The 16765-nt window shown below is 41.6% G+C and overlaps 1 protein-coding gene across 13 annotated transcripts in view; it reads left to right on the top strand.

Moving 5' to 3' along the window:
• OSBPL6 (oxysterol binding protein like 6) overlaps positions 1-16765 on the top strand; it is a 96525-nt gene that overhangs the window by 18422 nt on the left and 61338 nt on the right. For 8 of the 13 annotated variants that reach the window (XM_035134552.3, XM_060280773.2, XM_088676651.1 and 5 more), the window contains exon 2: positions 1950-1991. The exons of the other annotated variants lie outside the window; for them this stretch is intronic. The gene's annotated coding sequence lies outside the window, so the exon portion shown is untranslated. The remainder of the gene's footprint in view (positions 1-1949; positions 1992-16765) is intronic. 13 annotated transcript variants of the gene reach the window in all.

Below are 16765 nucleotides of genomic sequence, written 5' to 3' on the forward strand. Positions count from 1 at the left end.
AATAATAATTTTCATTTATACCCCGCCCTTCCCAGTCAAGACCGGGCTCAGGGCGGCTAACAACAAATAATATCAACACAAATATAAAAGAAACAATTCAGTTAAAACAACAGAATAATACAATGTTAAAATTCAATTTTAAAATTAAAAATCTACGGATAAGATAAAACCATTATAAATAAAACCTTAGGGGAGGACAGTGAAGGTAGCAACAACACAGAGTTAATGTCTAGTTGTAACAATTTTTGACGTGTCGTATTTTCTGTCCACTTTTTGAGTTAAGTGTTAAAACATCCAGGGTTGACTTATTTTCATATCATTACTTGGTGGCTGCTTGACATTTATTCTGTTGTGCTCACCCTTAATGTGACTTAGTGAATTCCACCTCTTTTACATTTGATGTAGATAACTCATTTCAGAATACTGTAGTACTAGGAGGAGGTACAAATTATATTATTGGAGAAAATGACCATTCTAGATATTATTATTTTTTCTTCTCTACTTAGTTGCAACTCATCCAGTCCAGCTACTACTACCTACTTAATTGTCTTTTGATTTTGGTGATCCGTGTTCAGATCTATTTTCTAAGACGTTATTTTTGATATTATATTACGGTCGTTATTATTAGACTACAATAAAAATTTCTGCAGAGCTCTTTACTTGCCTTTTCCTATTACCGTAATGGAAAACAGGCTCTGTGAGCCAGGATTCTGACCATGGTTTTTTTAGGCACTTAGTCATCCTTCTGTATGCAAAGCAAGTGCATTGGTGAGTCACTGTCTTCCTGAGGTATAGTAAAAAAAGAAAGAAAGAAAGAAACAACAGCAGGGAAGTGATCCAGCATCTTACACAAATACTGTCTTGTTCTGAGTCACTTCTGCTTACCTCATTGACAAAAATAACATTGTGCAGCTCTAAAATCTTATTAGCTCTCTCACAAAGTGCTCCATTAATAAATTCCACTTCCAGTGTTTCGTTACTGGTAATGATGCAGGATGCAGCTTTACCCATACTGTAGTTTTATAGCTTGTTAGTAGCATAACTATTGGCACAGCAATGCAAGCAGTGCCTTGTGCCTTGGCACCTACTGGATTCTGCTGTACTTGTGGTACAGCATAATAGCAGTGTGCTACAAGTCATTGTTCAGCATGCGAAATGGGCGCACACCGATGCTGTAGTTGTGCAAGAAGTGACAGCTAAATTAGCACCCTGTGGTAAAGCTTGTGCCAATTTGTGTTGCTGTCAGGCCTGATCGGTGCTCTGAGACAGACCACGGCTAGGGTCTGGACCCAGAAAGGTAAACATCCAAGGAGCCAAAAGCAAGACAAAGTCAAAAGTAGGTAGGTAGGGTAGAGTTGAACATTTCCCCAGCGCTTTATTCTTTCAGGGATTTCGGCCATCTACCCACTCTGCTAAGTTCATTGGTAGCAATGTAGCAATGAACGGGTGCAAATTGCAAATGCAATATTTGGCAAACTTGGCAGTTCCAAGGTTTTTAGCTTGGTTTACTAAAATACAAGTGAATATGCTAAATTAGTTAATTCTGTGGTGCCACCAGAAAGTCTTTCAGTGCAAACAGAAATATTTCCAGATCAAGCAGACAGGGTATCAAGGTAAGGGAGTCTGTGTCTGCTTGGTGAGTTGGGCAGACTGGGGAATCGACTTGGATGTAAGACCTTTATGGTAATGACTTTATGAAGCCTGGTATTTTCTAGATGTTGTGTAAGAGGCAAAGGGTGGGAGACTAGTTGCTATATGCTCTCGTTGAAAACCCTTCCTCCCATGCCTTGCACCAGCTTGCCTTCCAGTTGCCTTTTGTCCTGTAAATAAAGAGTCATCCTCCAAACAAAAATAACTCAGATGAAATGTTTATTAAACACTAAATTCAGACTAATACAGTTTTAAAGTGGTTAATGTCATTTCTTGCTTCTTCTTCTTTTTGGCTTTAGGTCTGGATGATTCTTCAGGAAACCTGAAGTAAACCATGACAGGTAGAACAAACTTGTTATGAATATCACATTTTCGCTGCTTAGAAAGTGCACACGGTAATGTGTGCAAGCCAAGACATTGGTTGCGTATTTCATTGTGATGCAGAGAGAAATGCCTAATTCTCCCCATAATGTGTAAAGACGCAGTGGCTAATTTTGACTTCCAGATGTTGGAGTCCAACTTCCATCAGCCCCAGTCTGCAAGGTCTTTGTTCAAGCCTACTGACAGCTGGAGTCAAGCAACATCTGGAGTGCCACAGATTAGCCACCCTTGGTTTCGAGCAGGGTTTCCCAAACTTGGGTCTCCAGCTGTTTTTGGACTACAGTACCCATCATCCCTGACCACTGGTCCTGCTAGCTAGGGATGATGGGAGTTGTAGTCCAAAAACAGCTGGAGACCCAAGTTTGGAGAACCTTGGCTTAGAGCAAGCGGCAAATGCATTGGATAGCTCATGTCCAAATGTGCAAAAGGTAGAGGCAAATCTTCTTTGTGCATGAGTGTGCATTGTTGATGATCGAACAAGGGAATTCACATGCATAAGCAGGTTTTGCACACACACCTATGCTAGATGTCGGCATGTCTCTACTGTATAGCACTTGTAACTGATACTGTAGTGAAAGCATACCTATATTTTACCAGTACAGTGGTACCTTGGTTTAGGAACATCTTAGTTTACGAACAACTTGGATTAAGAACGTTGCAAACCCGGAAGTAGGTGTTTTGGTTTGTGAACTTTGCCTTGGAATAAGAACATGTTTTGCTTCTTGTTGAGTGTGTTCCATTTGTAAAGTGAGTCCCCCCACTGCTATGGGAAAGCACGCCTTGGTTTAAGAACGCTTTGGTTTAAGAATGGACTTCCGGAATGGATTAAGTTTGTAAACCAAGGTACCACTGTAATATGGTACATGAAAATATTTTGTTAATTTCATCATGCAGTCAGCCCGAATTAATGCAAAGCAGCACATTCTATCAGTCCAGCTATGTAAGGCAAAGTAAGATTATTGATTTGATGAGATTTAACTCAGAGACATTTGTATGCTTGCAGGGCTTATCTTGATCTTATCATTTAGCTGCCACAAGAGTAAAGGAAACAAAGGCCCTTATTGCTTATACTCTGCTTATGCAATGTGTGCATGCATTTTATTTTATTTTAGAAAGGTCTGCTTAGTCTATATATATTTTCACAGAGTGCATGATAACACTAAATTCAATAGCCTCAAATCTCAGCCTCTCTGACTTGTAGTAATTTAGTCGCAATGTCTCTTTATCGTTATCTTCAAGGTCAATTCCAATTAATTAAGGGTGGAACAGTAGCCTGGGTCCTTAAAAAAGAACAAAAGAAAGGCCAGAGTGTGCGCATCAATTTGCATTCGTGAATAAGTCAATTTAATTAGGATTGCTACTGCCTTCTCAGAATTTTATAGTAATGGAAACTGCTGCATGCATACTGCTTAGGCGCCAGCATTTCCTTGATGCTCAGTATGGTATTTTCTTAACACCTCCAGATAGTGTTAAAGCACTGTGAATACTTGTGTGTATATCCAATAGGGTTTCTTTGGTTGAGGTTTGGGAGAGAGTGGGAAACAGTTGACATGCCGTTAAAGAGCTTACATTAGCAAAGGGAAGTTGAAGAAGTGTGTCTTGAAGATGAAATGGAATGCAGTCTGTGATCAAAGCCCCAAACTTTGTTTCGAAAGCTAAGTAATGATGGGTGCCATCCACTTTTCTCAATGGGCCACTTCTGTAGTTCTCGTATTTTAATGTTCTTGTTGTGGTTTCATTATCTCTCCTAGAAAATGCAAAATGTTTTCCTAGCACTGTGCATTTCTAGCTTGTCTCTAGCATGTGCATTTAATTCTGTGGGAGTCTCTCTCTGTGGGTGGGTGTTCACTTCCCAGTAACTGACCAGTTACATCAAGGCAGGGAACTTCCTATACTCAAATGAAAATGCAGAAGTGGGTCTCTCAGTGGGGTGGGGCCACAGTTCTAGTTTCCTGGAAGCAGCCTTGCTGATGCCTTACTGAGAGAGAAAGAGGGAGAACAAGGTGGAGCTGAGATTATGGCTGATGCAAGCACACTGGGAGAGTCAATCCATTGCTCCACCAGTACATCTTCACAGCCCTGACCTTGCTGCTGCCACATCCCTTCCCCTTCTCCTCCCGGTAATCAGTAGCAATGCTGATGCTGGGAAGCTATCATTGCAGCTCAGCCCACAGGCCGAGCTCCTTCAGGTTCAGTTTATGTAGATTAGTCCTATCGCACTACACACTTTACATAACTTTACATAACAGCAGCACAGAAGAGATTCCTTTCCCATTACCCTTTCAAAACATGATACCCATGCTGATTCTAATTCATGTTAATGATTGTGAGCAGAGAACCAATGGGAGGTTGGATACTGGAGATTAATAAATCCAGTATTGAAAGAAGATGATTTTATATATAACCCCCTTCATCTCCTTTTCCTTTGTCCAGAACGTTTCAAATATCATCTCCTTTATTCCCAACTTCCAGTTGCCAACTCATCCTTGTGTGCCTGTTCTAGGATGCTCCAGCTAATGGGAGTAGCAATGAATAGCAGAATTGGCCAGTTAACTCTTTATTATTTTATTTGCTCATTATTTAACAGTTTTATAATCCACTTTTAAAGAGACAAATCTGGACAAAGTAGCTTGCAAGATGCACAACAAAACATAACAAATGAAGCATAATTTAAAAACAATTTAAGCCAGTACAAAGTAGGCCTGCATAACCTAACCGTAGAAAGAAAGAACACACCAATTCTGCAGCTCAATTTAGAATTAGTCACTGAAGGTCATGACAAAAAGGTGGGCCTTTAAAAATATTGAGGGGTGAGACTTGCTTAATCTTAATGAGGTTAACCCCTGCAGTCAGTTTGCATGCTACATCTCAGTGCATCTTCTTATTTAATAACACTTGCATGAGCATACTATAAGGGCTTGCCACACTTCAGATTGTCCCATGCTCTCTAGGCATGAGTCTGAGAAGTTTTGGCTTTGCGCCACTGCTTTCCCCTGGAAAACCCGCTATTAAAACCAGAACAAACGACAATCCTTGGAAACCTGATTGCCATTTCTTCCGATTCAATGGTAAACTGCAGGTTTTCTGCGGGGGGGGGGGGACGGGACGGGGGGACGGCAGAGCAATCAGAAATGTGAAAGAGCCCTAAGTTGACCTAACTTTCTGTGTCAGTTTTGCAGTTGACTCCGTTACAGTTCATGTAAACCAGGCACCCCCAAACTTCGGCCCTCCAGATCTTTTGGACTACAATTCCCATCATCCCTGACCACTGGTCCTGTTAGCTAGGGATCATGGGAGTTGTAGTCCCAAAACATCTGGAGGGCCGCAGTTTGGGGATGCCTGATGTAAACCTCCTGAATAATGTTATACGTCTACAGGTTTGCTTTCTGTTGTGAGGGTTTAATTCTGATGAGCTTTTCATATCAGTTAATTTACATAGAATTGCCACCTTTACGTACTTGAGGGCTTGTCAACATAGTGATGAGATAACCGCTGTGTATTTCCTGAGGTGGGCCTTGACATTTTGCATGCTGCAGCATTCACTTGATTGAAGAACACTGAAAGATAATGCTTTATTTTCTTCTGTGTTTCTGTGTAAATCTTCCTTTCTCTCTCTTGAAAAAGTCAGTAAGTTTAAACCAGGTTATTGGCCTATATAGCCTGCAAAAGTGCTTCAGCCTTGTCTTTATTAAATATTTTGAGACTTCAGGCGTTCAGGCCTAGTAATTTGTACAGCTATATGGCATGGTCCAGTTAAAAGTCAAGCACCTTAATTTCAGTGGCAGAGGATCAACATGCTTTTTTTTTTCTTCTTCTATTGAAACCAGTGGAACCTAAAAGTGCTTGATTTTGGTTGGATCATGTATTTTGTTCCATAATATTGATGGTGTAAGAGACTGGGCTTAGAATGCAGCAACTAAAATTATGCATCATACTGCAAGCAACCCACGAGAGTTGAAATCTATTCGGAACTTCGCAGGAATGTAAGTGCCCTTAAATTATTTCTGAATATCGTATGCATCAGGTACCAGTGTAATATTGCTGCAAGGTGGGGTTCTGCTGGTGTGATTTTCACTAGGATTGTGAAGCTGGAATATTGTGAGAATATTTGACAGCCATATTGCCTTCAGCAGGACTGCTGTACTGTGTCACCGAACGGTAACTTTGTCCTAACCTTGAGGGAGAAATTCATTTCTTTCTCCTTATCCTTGACCTTCCCCAAGACTTCCCCACAGCCTTTTAATTATTAATAATAGTCAGATTACTTTTTATGATTTGGTAGTCCATTCTAGTAGGGGCCGAACATCAGCATAAATCTGTGTGTTAAGCCTGCAGACATATATCAACACACATTATCAGGCTTGCTGTGGGGTTTTATTTTTAAAACAGTTGGTAGAGCGTGAGACTCTTAATCTCAGGGGTTCGTACCCCACATTGGGCAAAAGATATATACATTGCAGAGGGTTGGACGGTATTACCCCCATGGTCTCTGCCAACTCTTACAATTATACGATTCTATGATATTACTCTGAGAAATTTGGTTATAGCAGGCTTCCTCAAACTTGGCCCTCCAGATGTTTTTGGCCTACAACTCCCATGATCCCTAGCTAGCAGGACCAGTGGTCAGGGATGATGGGAATTGCAGTCTCAAAACATTTGAGGAAGCCTGGGTTATAGTATTTGTTTGTTTCCTCCTTAGGGAGGAAGCATGGGCTAATGTCGAATGTTTAAGAAAGGTATGTCAAGTGGATTATAGAAAAGTTGTGGAATAGTAAAATATGGATGAGTGCTCAGCCCTGCAAGAATTGTAACATAATGTACAGAAGATGTTGACACATGGATGCCTTGATGAGTTGGATTGTTGTTGTTTAGTCGTTTAGTCATGTCCGACTCTTCGTGACCCCATGGACCATAGCACGCCAGGCACTCCTGTCTTGCACTGCCTCCCGCAGTTTGGTCAAACTCATGTTCGTAGCTTCGAGAAAACTTTCCAACCATCTCGTCCTCTGTCGTCCCCTTCTCCTAGTGCCCTCAATCTTTCCCAACATCAGGGTCTTTTCCAGGGAGTCTTCTCTTCTCATGAGGTGGCCAAAGTATTGGAGCCTCAGCTTCACGATCTGTCCTTCCAGGGAGCACTCAGGGCTGATGAGTGCTGATGAGTTGGATTATTTGTGGGTAATGTGTGGGACAAGGATCTCAAAACGCTCAAGGAGCCACAGAATATCCATGCTGGATTGGTGGTAGGAACACATCATTGGTATAGCCAACATGGACTGTAAGACTGGGGTAAGGCTGCATCCAGGTCACCGCTTCCCTTCAAACACTTGACTATTAATCTAGTTGTGTGTGTCTTGTCAGGGATACATGGGCCAATGCTCATGCACAGCAGTTCAAACACAGGCAGCCCACTGCTGCTAGAAGGACCCAGTTAGGACTCTTGATGGTTTATGCTTGCAGGTTCCCCACAGGCACCTGGTTAGCCACTGTGAGAACAAGATGCTGGACTAGATCCAGCAGGCTCTTCTTAACGTTCTTAAAAATATAGCCAGACTTTATTTTGTGGGAGATAGGGATTAAATTTCATGAAATAGGATGGATACAAATCTTTGGAACAAACAAGCAGGGCAAACCGCTGATGGGAGTTCCTGATCCTTTTCTACAGTTGTGCAATGTGTTCGTTGCATCAATTCCTTTTAAAAAAAAAAACCAAACACTTCATTACTACAGCGTTTCTCAACCGCTGTTCCGCGGCACACTAGTGTGCCGCGAGACGCTGGCTGGTGTGCCGCGACGTGCGGCAACGAGAAGGGCGATTTGCATTGTCACGCCGGAAAGCAATATTTCTCCTCCTCTTTCCCAAAGCTCAGTGCAAACGAGCCTGGCGGCCGCCAATGCACAACACTGACCCGCCGGAAAGCAATATTTGGCAAGTGTTTCTTACAGTCATAATTATAATATAGGGCGGCACAGAGTTAAATTTTTAAACTTTTTTAATGGTGGTGTGCCTCGTGATTTTTTTTCACGGAACAAGTGTGCCGTGGCCCAAAAAAGGTTGAGAAACACTTCATTACTAGGCTGCACTGCTGAAAGGCCAGTGCTGTCTGGGAAAGTCACTTACTTTTTTGTTCAGTTAGTTATTTCTTCTCCATAACTATGTGCTTAAAAGATCTTGTCAGCTCTTCACTCATTGCTATACTTAGCAATGGATTTGCAAAATGGTTATTTTACTCCCCCTTATGAAGCTAAAATAACGCAATGACTCAATTCTGTCCTGAATCAGTGTCTCTCAGTCCTGATAATCCTATATTTGTATTGGGTTTTGTAACAGCTGAACTACTACAACAACAGCAGTCTTTAACTCCTTGCACTGCTTGCTATAAGTTAGGCAGCATATAAATGTCAGGAAGAACATTAGCACTGCCTGTCAGACGTTATTGTGCACACTTGCTTCCCTACCTGGAAAAAGTTTGTACTCTGGAAAAATGTAATTAATGTATAGAATGGCCCTAGGAATTGATGAAATGTTGAATGCACAACTTTCAACAGTTTGTTGTTAAAAAATAAATTCACGAGTTGCTGGAGACAGCTGGAGGGCAGAGGGGTCTTGTGCTTGGGTTCTTCTTCTGGGCTTCCCAAGGGCATCTCTTTGGCCACTGTGAGAACAGGATGCTAGACTAGATGGGCCATGGGCCCAATCCAGCAGATAGATAGATAGATAGATAGATAGATAGATAGATAGATAGAATAATTTATTGTCCAAATATCAACCATACTTGGAATTTTGCTTTGACTACTTTGCAATGTAAAGAAAAACGCACCTCATACAAACACTATTCCCCTCACAATACAACAGCACAGCGAAAAGACCCCCATACCACCAACTGACCTCCCTTTTGCCCACAACTACAGATTCAACAAATTGATGGCACAAGAAAAAAAAGCTATTCCTGTGCCTAGATGTTTTTGTATATAAAGTCCTGTACCAACGTCCAGTACAGCGCTCTTCTTATGCTGTATATTTCTAAGTTTTATTCAAATGCTTGTACTCAACTTCTATGGCTTTTAGGGCTGGGTGATATATCAATATAGCATCCGAAACCAGTTTAATAGCAGTTTCATGGCAATATATCGCGAATCATGATGCACATTAGGGCTGGGCGATATATATAATCCAAAACCGGTTTCAATTCCCTATCATGATATTGGTTTCATAATTTTTGACCTGGCAATATCTTGTGAATCATGCTGTTTGTGTGTGTCTGCTATGCAAAAATCACAACGTGGGGAAAACTGTGAAGCTAGCCAATGCCTTTACATAGCTCCATCCTTATTTCAGGCATTGTGAAATATCAGTATATTGCAATGTTTAGCTGGTGATATTATCTGGTTGAAAACCAGATATTTCCCAGCCCTGCTGTTAGCTTCTACATAATTCCACCATTATTTCAAACATTGTGCTATATTGGTGATATATCATGATGTTGGAGGACCACATATGATCCAGCAGTTTTAAAGTAGGATTGTACTTACGGTAGGATTATATCAGACTTTTCTGCACAGGCCATCTCTCATCTTATAGACACGTAGATACGGTAATAATGGAGCTGTGTGTTAATGGGTTTTGAACCAATGCTCATATGGCAGGAAACGGTTAACAAGGTAAAGATACAGCTGAAGATGGCATTGAAAAGCCCAGTGCAAAGTTGTTTTTGAAACCCTTTTGGGTATTTCATGCGATTTTTATTGACAGTTGAAGCCATAATCTCTGATGACTAATTTCTGACTCAGCCATAGATTTATAAAAATGAAGTCCAGGGAGAGACACTTGTCTTGAGGGAATCACATAAATTTATAGGCTGATGCTATGGGCCTCTTTTATCTGCAGGAGCAGATGTTCATGAGTAATTTCCATGCTCATTTGGCCTTGTCCATAATAATTTAGAGGAAAGCAGCTACTGGTAATTGGAATGGAATCCACGTCCTATTGAAGTCAGTGTCAGAGCTCCCACTGATTGGAATGGTCTTGGATTGCTCTCATTGGGGCTTTTCAGATGTAATGCTAATCAGTGGCTTAATGCTGCAAGGATTAGTAGGTATGCCCATTTCTTCCTCCTCTCTCATAGCATTGCACCAGTAATGATGAACCTGTGACCTTCTAGATACAGTCAGACTACAGCGCTCATAATCTCCGGCCACTAACTGATAGGAGCTGGGAGTCCCAACAACATCTGGAGGTTCCCCATTCATATACAGTGGTAGCTTGGTACTTGAACAGCTTGGCTCCTGAACAAATCGGCTCCCGAACGCCACAAACCCAGAAGTAAGTGTTCCGGTTTGCGAACGTTTTTCGGAAACCGAACGGTTTGGGGAGTTGAAGGGACTCCCGGAACAGATTAAGTTCGAGAACCAAGGTACCACTACTACCACTACTACATGCTTATGCCCAGAGCTATTTTCTAGCCGGAACTCAGTTCTGGCACCTCCCAGGTGGGCGCCATTGCCATTATAAGACAACAAGGGGAGTTCATGGTGAGTTCCAGCACCTCTTTTTCTAGAAAAACAGCACTGCTTATGCCTGTTTGTTTTCTAAAACTAAGCCAAGATTTGGCACTGCATCTGCATAGCCCCATTGTGTTTGTGTGGAATTTGATAAAGAAATCCATGATTTCCAACGTATTTAGTATTATAAACATCTCTTCAAAGGAAACAAAATTGCTCAAAACACTGAGAACCTGTTAATTTTGAAGCTAGCCAAGTTTTTCCAGCTTTGCAGTTCAGAATGCCTTGGGAGTGTTATGCCTAATAAATTTGGTTACACACATAATGATACGTAAATAATCTGGCGGCTGCTGTCTTGCTACTATAAAAGAGAACCACATTAGTTATTCTTACATTTGCTTTTTCTGGTTAGCTTTCTTCGAATGACGAGCGCTAAAGTCTTCGTCTTGCATAATGGCTCTTTTTCCTGACCTCTTAGAATTGGAACCATTATTTCCTGCTGCTAACTACTGCTGTTGTTTTCCCTTATTGATTCTTTTTAAACATGTATGCATTTCTGTGCTGCTACTGGAAACGGAATCAGCTGTTTTAGTAATGGTATCTCAGTAGCTATAATCTGTCATATAGACAGACTAATCCATTTTCTGCGGCAACAGTGTCATTGTTTAGAATGCCGGGAGCAAAATTTGGGTTCCAAATGCAACTGCCATTTTCTAATCCCAGGCTGTTCTGATCGAAGCAGTTTAAGTTTAGGGCAGTGTGTTGCTTACCAGCTAACATCCATGGAATTCTTTTCCCCTACTGCCTGAAGTACTGTATGGCATTTTTGGAAATCTAAGAAACTGTTGTGGGCACTACAAAATATCCATATGGTCAGATACAACCCTCCCCCCCCAAATTGAGCAAAACAACTACACACACCCTCACAATGACAAACAAGAAGTAGGCAACACCACCAAAATCAGACACCCTTCTCAACCAAAAAGAATTTTAAAAAAGCCCTACTCCAAAAAGTGGAACAACAACAACAACAACAACAAAATTTTATTTATACCCCGCCCTCCCCAGTCAAAACCAGGCTCAGGGCGGCTGACACAGTAAAAATACAATAAGACATAAAAGAAAAAAAAAACAATTAAAATACAGGTTAAGATACAATTTAAGTTTAAATTTTTAAAAATGCAGCCTCATTTTAAAATAGCCCAAATCAAAACCATAGAGAGGAAAACATAGGCCAGGCGGAACAGCTTCGTCTTGCAGGCCCTGCAGAAAGATGTCAAATCCCACAGGGCCCTGGTCTCCTGTGAGAGAGCGTTCCACCCAGTTGGGGCCGGTGCTGAAAAGGCCCTGGCCCTAGTTGAGGCCAATCTAAGGGGTTCCAAGGGCATTGTCTGAAGCCACCCTGGTGCCCATGAGCACCACATTGGGGACCTCAGTTGTAGCGTGTATTCTATACATATGGTCCACTTACACACATAGCTGGTGACAATTACAGTCTTGTGGCCCCCTAAAGACTAAGAGATGTATTGTAGCAAAACCTAACATGAACTGAAGTTTGTCTTGTCTATTTCATAAAACGCTGAGCTTCAAAAATTGATTAGCTGCTCTAATTCACATTGGAGTCTTGCGCTTTCAGATTCCTTGGAGGAAAAATGGCACTTTTATGGGCAGCCATAGAGTGTCATGTGAGGTTGAAAATGAGTCCTCCCATTGGTTTGTGAATGCTGCCATTTCCAATGTCAGATCCGTGGCCATTCATTATTTTGCATTAACTGACGTGTTTTCCTCGTGCAGAAAGATGAAGAGCATTGCTGGCTTGTCCTAGGCTGCATGAGGTTGAGAAATGAGCATGTGAACAAGTGCCCCAAGTCAGGGCTGATGCTGCTGTGTCCTGTCATGGTGTGTGAATACAGAGGCGCAGTTGGCATCAGGGGATTTTGGCTGCATCCATCCTTTCCTTGTGCCTCTCTCTTCTATTCTCTGTTTGTTGCTGCTTTAGTTTAGAGGGCTATCTGCATGCAAGCACAGGTCTACACCCCAAGGACTGTGTGAGCGGATTATCTTCATGCAAGATGGGATGTAAATAATCAATAATACAGTGGAATGGTTTGGGCAGTAGCCACATACAGCTAGTGTTCCGACACTTATCTTTGGTTGAATCACAGGATTTTGCTATAGGCATTGTAACTCATGGTGTATTGCAGGTGTCAGCTAGAAGCATACATATTTATAGTGTTCTGCAGGCTTCCGGTATAAAAAGGTGTTTATATGCCCATTTCAGTCAGAAGGTTAGCCTGCTGCATAGACTGGTTGAGGCTTAGGTGATGGCAGGGTGGAATTTCTCTAGGGGACTCTTACCTCTGGAGTCTCACCCAGCAGGAAGAAGAAGGTATAGCCAGGGCAGGTGAATGGTTGCAGAATGGGGCTGTGGAACAGAAAGCAGAAGTTGGGGTGGTTGCTTGCAGACAATTAAGCAAAGTGTCTTGTGGAGGGTTTTTTGGGGGCTGGCCAATGGAGTGAGCGCGAGGGCAGTTATCCATATATGCCTTTTGGGATTCAAGGTGGCTTAAAACAGTGGATTTGAAAAATGTCTCAGTTCGTTTGTTTTCATTCCAATTTGCAAAAAACAAATGTAAAGCCTTTCCCTCTCTGGTGCATTGCCCCAAATCCATGGAATTGGAGAGAAGAGGTTAAAAGAAAGCAAAGTCATTGCTAGCTCAGTTGTATGTTGCAGCCGATAACTTTGCACTTCCTTCCTAAACTAATGCCCAAGCCATGTTGCTGCTTGGAAATATGGATTGAGAGGTGCTTGTACTTAAACATGCTGCCTTTTGAAACGAATGAATTAATGCAAGAAGACACACAGCGCACGACCAGTTCATTGCGTAAGAGTTGCTGAGCTGTAAATGCAATAGCTGTCGAAGGTGTACGTTTTTAGGCGTACGTCTTGGAGATTATAACTGTACATCCAAAGACTGGGGCAGTGAAAGCAAGACTGGAAGTGGAATAGGTCACAGGCGGTGCATTACGAAAAGCATTGTTGATGCTTAAAGCGAGTGATGAGATTGTCTGACCCCCAACCTGCTATTTATATTCAGGACAATGTCTGGCTACATGGTACCCCCCGCCCCCTGCCCGCCACCAGGTCATGGCCCCTTGCAGTATGTTCAGCTGTGTACCTTGATATCTGTGGCTTTGGCAGTGTTTCCTAACCAGAGGCTCTATGACAAAATGTTTCTTTATGCTTTCCTAGGGCATAACCTATTTTGTCTCAGTGTAGAACACGGAAGAGAAGCCCTGAGCAGGGGAAACAAAATGCAGCTTGCTGTTTTTGCTTCTGTCTCTATTCATCTGGATGAAAAAGCATTCAGAGGAATATATCCCCCCCCTTTTTTACTAACGTTTAAGATAAGATATGTTAGCAACAATATTTCTTTCAGTTGCAATATATGTGCTCATCATTGTTGAAAAGTCAAGTTATGTAGCAATCAGCAGTCAGTTTTATAGAGCTTTACAATATATAGCGAAGCGATTTGTAGGAGTATTTCTTGCAGAAACCAAAGTTTCTCGTAAAAGCTGCCTTAACCTCAGAAGCCTTGTATTTACTAGTTTACAATATTGTTATCCAGAACATTAGAGAGAGGATGGCAAAAGAACCCTGTTCAATTTTACAGACCCTTTACCAGTCTATAATTGTTTTGTGATGTGAACAGAGAAAACTCGAAAGTGATTGAGAAACAGACTAACTTCCCAGTAGCTTTCCGCTAGAAATGATATAGTTGGAACACAGGCTGTTCACTATCTTTATCCTCTGAAAATACCTACAGCATCTTCCTCTTCTCTTCCTTTGCCCAGCACAAACAATTGGCCACTTAATTTCTGAACCCCTTTCCTCCCCAAAGGGCCCATGCATTACAAAATTGCTTCATTATTTCCCATGCAGTCTGTATATACTTTTTACCTTTTTTGGCACCTTTAACAATATGGGTCTTTTCTTTGCACATTCTACTTTTCTAAAGCTTATAGATTATGTAATGCTGGGAGTGGTTCTTTCCTATCCTTCCCCACTCCCCGAATCATGATTTTGTTAGCATAGTCCAAAAAAAAATGTCACCCTGGTGCCAAAAAAGTCAACTTCTGATGGGTTTCAACACATCACCAACTGTGGCAGTTGCATCTGAGCAACTAGAGATTATATTTACTAGTCCTCTGTTATCATTGGACTGCAGTTCACAGGCATCATAGCCAAATGGATTTGGCAGCTTGCCAATCCATGGTAGCTCTTGGTGCTGCAAACCAGTCCATATCCAACTAAATTGCTGCAAAATGTATAGTTTACTGGGTGCAGGCCAGATTTAGAGAGCTATTGGTAAAATGAAATGAATGTACGGTTTTGAACAGTTGAATATTGCTGTGCCCATCAGACTACGGGTTTTGAGGCTACTGTCCTCCTTTTCTAGCTATTAAACAGGTTTTAAATAACAGGATAATTTATTAACGACAAATCCCTCCTGGCTGCATGGAACATTACACCATTCATCTATTAATGTGAATCAGATCTAATAACAGAATCTTTCATCTTTGGTTTCATCTGACCTAGGCCTTGCGTGTGCCTGATTCTCCTCTACCAATAGTTCAGGTATTGGATTCCTCTCTGCAAACAGAGGCCCTTTTATAGTGTAGTTTCAATGTTTTAAAGATGGGCTTACCCAACAAGTTTGTGTTAAAACATCTGAAGATAGGGTGCTTATCTGTTTTACATTGGAACAAGCATTGTCCTCCAGTACAAAGATTGCCCTCTTCCCTGGTTTTTACATTGAGGTAAATGCAGCCCATGAGAGTCCTTTTCTAAGGTAAGTCAGAGTTTTTTCCTCTGTGTCCTGAGTAGCGCACATATCCATATTAGCAAATTGGTAACCCACTTCTTTTCTGTTCTGTTAAAGTGAACGTTTTATGTTTACGCTAATACAAGGTATCGGCCGCCCTGAACTCTTCATCCATCCACTTCCAATACTGTGGGCAAAATAATGGCACTATCTAAAACTGATTTGAATATAACTAAAGTTTTGAGTTGTTGCTTTAAAAGAAAAAGGGGGAAAGTTTGTGTTGTGGTTCCGAAATCCACATCTGGGTTAAATAGAAAAAGGAAATTCATTCTTTCAGTTTAAGACAGGCATAGGCAAACTCGGCCCTCCAGGTGTTTTGGGGACTACAACTCCCATCATCCCTAGCTAACAGGACCAGTGGTCAGGGATGGTGGGAATTGTAGTCTCAAAACATCTGGAGGGCCGAGTTTGCCTATGCCTGGTTTAAGATTTTCTGAAGTTTACATTTGACAGTCCTCATGTGATAACTTTTTAGAGGAATAATCACAGTAAAATTGGGCTTGCCAATCGGAAGGTCGGTGGTTCGAATCTGTGTGACGGTGGTGTGCTCCTGTTGCTCTGTCTCAGCTTCTGCCAACCTTGCAGCTCAAAAGCATACCAGTCCAAGTAGATAAACAGATACCACTGCAGCGGAATGGTAAATTGCATTTCTGTGTGCTCTGGCACCTGTGGCACTAGAAGAGGTTTAGTCATGCTGGCCACATGACCCAGAAAGCTGTCTGTGGACAAATGGCGGCTCCCTCAGCCTGAAAATTGAGATGAGCGCCACACCCCATAGTCACCTTTGCCTGGACTTAACTGTCCAGGGGTCCTTTACCTTTATCTTTACCTATATGTATATTTTTTTGATATTTGGTAAATACACCATTCAAAACTCCCATTGTTCTAGGCATGTTTTGCAACAGGGAATTTCATAAACGTGAGCAGTTTCTGAGCTCTGGGCACAGTACTGCACCTAAGATTTCAGGTTTAAATTGCCACTGTTACTCGGAAGTAAATCCTAGCCAAGTTCAATGGGACTTCCTCCCAAGTAAAACGTGCACAGATTGGGGACCTGAAAACTTTCTTTCCTTTTAAACCCAACATGGTTCTTTTAGGTTTTAGTTGGTTTGTTTAATGTACTTCTACTTGCTTTTAATTTGAAATATACTAGCCAGTTAGTTACGATGACTTGAGTAGTGCATGTTAAAGTGTTATCTATCTAAGACTCTCACAGTGATGCCTAAAATCAAAACAAATTTTGGAGTCAGATCTTTGAAGAACCGTTAAGTCTTAGGTTTGTGAACTGGACACTCAAGGTGGGTGTCTCTGCCATCAGTTTGTAATAGGCCTTTAATATGTGTTAACTG

The sequence above is a fragment of the Zootoca vivipara genome, chromosome 1, assembly GCF_965207765.1.
Source record: "Zootoca vivipara chromosome 1, rZooViv2.hap1.1, whole genome shotgun sequence".
NCBI classification, from domain to species: Eukaryota; Metazoa; Chordata; class Lepidosauria; order Squamata; family Lacertidae; genus Zootoca; species Zootoca vivipara.